Source organism: Marmota marmota, unplaced genomic scaffold, assembly GCF_001458135.2.
Source record: "Marmota marmota marmota unplaced genomic scaffold, marMar, whole genome shotgun sequence".
NCBI lineage: Eukaryota > Metazoa > Chordata > Mammalia > Rodentia > Sciuridae > Marmota > Marmota marmota.
In genome coordinates, this window is record NW_026000249.1 from 314,976 (window position 1) to 320,975 (window position 6,000).

Consider the following 6,000-nt stretch of genomic DNA (forward strand, 5'->3'; position numbering starts at 1 on the left):
GTCTGATTTCCCCAAAACAATCTCCTTAGCTCTCACTGAAAATTTTTATCCCTTAAGATTTTTCAAAGGACCATATGATCAAATCTCAAAGGCCTAACTTCATGGGTTCCTGTCTGTGTAGTTGTCCAGAACCCTGTGTTCTGAAGGGCCTATGCTTATTTTGATGTTCTGTGACCATCTTGAAATTCTTCCAATTTTTTGGACAGGGTTAAATGTGTTTTCATTTTGTATTACAAAACGTAGACCACAAATTACATAGCCAGTCCTGGATAGGGACACCAGGCAGGAGGAAATGCATAGAAAAAAGGCAAAAATCAAATTTTGTTTATAGTGTGTTTGGCCTACAGGTAGCTTTTTGTCCATTTCTACTTCCTTGCCTTGGAAGACTGACTGAATTTCACAGCAACATAGCCTAAAGCTGAGTCACAAACAGATCCAGGCTCTTTTTTTAAAAAAAATATTTTTTATAGTTGTAGATGGACAGAATGCCTTTATTTTATCTGTTTATTTTCATGTGGTGCTGAGGATCGAACCCAGTGCCCCATGCATGCTAGGCAAGCACTCTACCACTGAGCTAGAGCCCTAGCCCAGATCCAGGCTCTTAAGTGGACTCATCATACAGGACAAGGGTGGAAGTAACCTGTGATTACATTTTGCTCACTGACTGATGGGCTCAGCTCCTCTTAAGTGATAAATAAACCCTTGTTAATTATAGAGTTAAGTGAAGAAAATATTGCCCAGATGGCTGTTTGAATCAATATTGTAGTATAACTGTTATTAAAAATTACACATATATTATTAAGTTTTTCTACTTTAGCACTTGTGACATTTGTACTGGATAGTTCTCTGTTGTGGCTGTTGCTGTGGGTACTGTAGGATGTGTAGTAGTATTCCAGGCCTCTACCCACTAGATGCCAATAGCACCCCTGTCCTGGTTGTGGCAAGTATAAATGTCTTCAGACATTGCCAAATGTCCATTGCTCCCCGTCCCCCGTTGAGTGTCATCGATACATACCGGCCATGACCATCTTGGAGCTGTTGTTTCAGGATCCAATGAGGTTATTTGTGTTAATGAACTGTTCCATTCATGCTACAAAAAGACTAATTTGTAACCCTAGTGTCACCAAATGAAAAAAAGATTACTCATTACTGTGTGGGATAAATCCTCCTTCTTGTTTCTGCAAGCCCAAGACTTCTGAGCTGCTGTGCTTGGCTCAAGCAGAGGTCTGCAGTTTTAAGAATCTGTTTTTCCAAATACACAGGGGACCAGAGTCATAATCCTAAACAGGAGAGAGTCCAGCTAGGAGGAAGCATCTGGCTCATGGCAGCTGCATCTTCCTAAAATTATGGTTTGCCTGGAATAAATTTTAAATTGGCCCACTAGCATTGTGTTGAGCAGAACCCATGGGATGGAAAGGAAAAGAAGTAAAACTGTAGCATTGGGAGGAGAGGAAGGAAGCCGGTGATGCTGAGTTTTCATAAATTGGGGGGAGAAACTGATCTCTCTCTCTCTCTCTCTCTCTCTCTCTCTCTCTGTGTGTGTGTGTGTGTGTGTGTGTGTGTTTTAAAAATCTCAGGCTTACTAACCCAGGTACACATCTATACAAATCAAGGAAGTCCCACTTGAGAACAGTACTCCCAGGTTTCTGGTCCACACAAAACATCCAAACAATGACTATTTTGGTTGCAAGTCAAATAAGTATCTAAAGTTTATGTCTTTAAATAAAGTCATGAAATAAACATCAAGAATAAGCCCACCTCAACCCCATTCGAATTCCTGAGCTCAGGGAGAGGACTCCTTAGGGATCTTTGCATTTTCCTCTTCCTTCTCAGCCCCCAAACCAGCAAAACAGGAATGAACAAGAATAACATCTTCTAATCTCCCCCAAGTCCTGAGGATTTGCATTATTTAAATATATGAGAAGCACCTATAATTGAGTAACTATTCTAGCATTTAAAGAATGCCAAACAATGAACCATTTCTTCTTCAGACCAAATCTAGCCCATTTGTTTTCGCTAGCACAATGTGTAGAATTGCTCAATGTGTTACTTCCTAGAACACTATATTGTTTATACAAGGTAGGTAAGACTTCTCTAGCAATACTTTATTTATTTTTCTCACTCTAGCACTTGATGATTGCAGCTGTCATGGATTTCCCTTTTCTCTAGATTCTCAAGTATTGCAAATGTGCAGATCCAATTTTGTACATTACATTTGATAAAAAAGGTTATCCTTTGGGGAGAAGGGTGTAGAGAGAAGGCAGAATTTAACAGTAAAAAGCTTTAATCTCTGTCCTTGCTTGTTTGATTTACTCTGAACAATCATTTTAAAGACAGAATTCTGCAAGTTCTGTATCAGTATATTTTAACAACTTCAGAAAGGGGATTTTCCAGAGGGTCTGGGTGGAGGAGAACAAAAGTATTTGCATGTCCTTTCCCCAGAACCTAAGTGGATTTTTCCTGAGCTGTTTTCCCTCTGAAATCTTGGTGGGAGGATCAGTCACTACAGAGCTCAGACTTTTGTTGTTGGCATGACTGTTGGTATTACTGTGGAGGAAAGAAAGAATGCACAATTGTGCATTCAGTTAAGACTAAAGACTCCTTTACCCTGCAGTGTTGTGTGTGTGCATGTGGTTTTTAGTCCAACATGGAAAGCCCCACTTGACTGTAAGAAAGACAAGCCTTATTCTCCCTAACAGTTAATGCACGCGCATGCATGTGACTTCCCAATTTATGGCAAAACTGGAAGATGAAAGTTTCTTCATCCCTTCACTGACTTCTTTTCTTTCTCAACTCTATTCATAGGTTTTTAGGGACAATTATCAGATAACTTGCACAAACATTACAAATCCATAGGGACTAGTTGGGGTAATAAAGTTCTTGATCACCACAAATTCTGCCCTCTCCTCTCTGATTCAGTTTCTTTTAGGAAGATAAAGGCAAGAACCTCACTTATCTCAGGCAGAGTGGTCCAGAGGTGGTGATGGGAGCTTGCAGATTAAGCTTTTTCAGGGAGGGTCTCCAATGTCATCATTGGCATACCTTGTCACATTCCTTTCTTATCTATTAATAGGAAGATCAAATGAAGAATACCTATAAATGCTATGATGATGAATTCAGTTCATGTTTACTAAGTGCTTAGACAAGAGCATGCACAGAGGAGACTATCTTAGGTTAGGCTCCCTAGAAGTGGCTGAGATGAGGTTCTCATGTAAGTGACTGGGAGCATGTTTTCACATGTATGAGGGGCAGAATAGGGCAAGGGAGGAGTTGGTAAAGCTATAGTTTTGGAGGAGTCTAGCTTCAGCCCAACTGCCTGAGGAGCTTTGGGTATGAAAGGCACTAGAGTTTGTTACACCAAGGCAAGATGGTCTGGCTGTTATGCTGCACAGTCAGCCCCTGGGGGGTAGGTGGGTGTAAGCTCTCTGACATCTCTTGTCAATGGAGGGTTTTCTTCATTAATCTCTGGAGAAAAGTCAGCCAAGGCCACCTGTGACAGGCGCTGCAGCATCTGCTACACAAATCAATAAGGATTTGATGACAGCACCACGGAGCTCAGAACTTAGGAATCTTAAGACCTCAGTTTCCCCATCCAGGCTACCCTTCCTTCAGTCTCACAAAGCCTCCTGAGTCCTGAACTTGAGGCTGGCACCCTGGCTTCATTTGCAGACAAGCCACCATTATAATAGTCTATTTCTTTGTTCAGCACAGACTCTATGCTGTTCTGTGCAGCATCCCAACCCCCAGCACAATGTCCATGCATGGTAGGCCCGCAGCCTGTCTTTTCAGCTAGTCAAAACTGGTAGAGAAGGTTCCTCACCCCAGTGAAGGCCAGTCAGCATTGGCCTCCTTGAGCTCCTGATTGGTGCAACTCCTCCCACCCCTTACACTTTATCTAGCGTTGTTTTCTTCTTGCCTTGTCTTCTGTGTATCCAGTGTGTGGAGTACCTGTTCTCCTTTTCTTTCTATCTCTTTCTGTAGAGGTTTCTTTCACTCTAGTATGCTCCAGCTCCACTCACATCAGTTTTACATGATAAGATTTGTATCTGGATTTGTGAGATTCTGAATGACCATGTGCCCAGAAGGGTGGAAATTCAGCTACAGAATGGCCATTTTTGGTGGTAACATGACTGCATGGTGGGCAGAAAGGGAGGGGAAAGAAGACAGTAGCAGCCCCATTGGTGATGAATCATACCAATCAGAAGGAAAAATGTCAGAACAGGGACGCTCAGAATTTGGGGAATTATCTGGCACATCACAAAGTACAGTTGTCTTTCAGTGTCTGATAGGGATTGATACCAGTCCTCCTCACCATACCAAAATCCTTGGATGCTCAAATCCCTTATATAAAATGGTTTAGTATTTGCCTATAATCTACACAATCCTTCCATATACTTGAAGTCATCTCTGTTACTTGTAATACTTATTATGATGTAAATGCTATGTAAATAGTTGTTATACTGTATTGTTTAGGGAATCATCGCATGGAAAAAAACCTGCACATGTTCAGTGCAGATGCAACCATCATAGGCCTAACTACATAGTACACATCAGCAACAACATGACGTCATGTTGTCCTTGGTTGATCAAACCTGGAACTCAGAACTCCTGAGTAGGAAGGGCCAACTGCATTTGCTTTTGTAAGCCTTCTCCCCTTTCCCTTGGACACCTAAAAACTGTTCATGTTTCACTAAAAGGACCCAAGTGTTGGAATTTCTACCATAGAACATTTGGGTTGAAGTACATAGATACTCGGGGAGCAAGGAAGTTTCTGTGTTGTGGAGGTGGGAGGAGGGAAGAAAGACCTTCCTTAGAGACATTCCTGTATCTTCACATTCTTCTTTTTAAAAAGAACTCTTCCTTTTATAAATTAATACTATTTTACAAAAAAAATAAAAAGGAAGGTAAGTAATCTTTTGAAAATCTCACCCAAGGAATACAAGCGACTGTGAGTTTTCGGGGGGCATTTTCCTAGTCTCTTTCCCTGCATATCTGAATTTGGATCACTGTTAGACTTTTTACTAGATATTTTTGTATCGATAAAGTGATTAAAAACCTCCCTAATACTTTCTTGCATTTCCTGGCATACTATCTTATGGCCTGCTCTGGCTGTGGAGCACTAAGCAGTTGGGGAGTTGGGAGCAAGACACACAGCTCCAACTCTGGGCCTTCTTTTCTCCACTATGAGATGTGAGGTGAACAGAAGTTACCATCTAGGGTTCATTAGGAATTGACCCAGCTTCCTCCCCAGCAGTGGCCTACTTAGATCTCTGCTCAAACTATCAGATCCCACAAACTGGATTAAGAGCTCAGAAAGGGTTATGAGGTCTCTGTCTAGAGTGGAGACCCTGGGCAAACCCTCTGGTGTTCTTCTGGGAGGGCTGCGAACTGGCCACCTGCTCGGCTGCAGGCTTCCAGTTGTGTCCTCCCTACCTCACCCAAGAGGACCACTGCGGGTTCCTCCTCCAGCTCCCTAGTTCCTTCTGCCTCTCCTTAGCGTCTTCATCCATTTTTGCGGGACCAGCTTGGGTATTTTGGAGAGCCGAGGCGTAACCCCTAATCCCTAAGGTGCGCATAGAGGGGAGGACCCCAGATGTCCAAGGCCTAGGAACTGGGGAAAAGAGGTGCCCTGCCTTTTCTCTGGAGAACTGTTGGGGCCCTAGGAGTCAGCCACAAGCTGGCAGCGCCTGTAGCCCGGGTGGAGCGTAGTGCTCCTGGCCCTCTTTTCTCTCCGCGGTGGCCCCGGGGGCGGATTGACGTGGCGGCGCCCATCCTGGCCCCGTGCGGTTTCCCAGGGCTGGAGGAGGTGGTGCAGTGGGAGCGAAGTGGGAGGAGCGCGCCAAGCAGGAGAACTAAGGCAGAGGAGGGGCAGCCGGAGGGGGTGGGGTGGGGGTGGGGCTAGTAGCTGAGAACTGAGGAGGAGTCCCTGAGGGAGACTGGAGGAGGAGCTGCGAGCGAGCCGGAGCCGCGAGGGAGAAGGAACGTAAGGGGAAAGCTCAA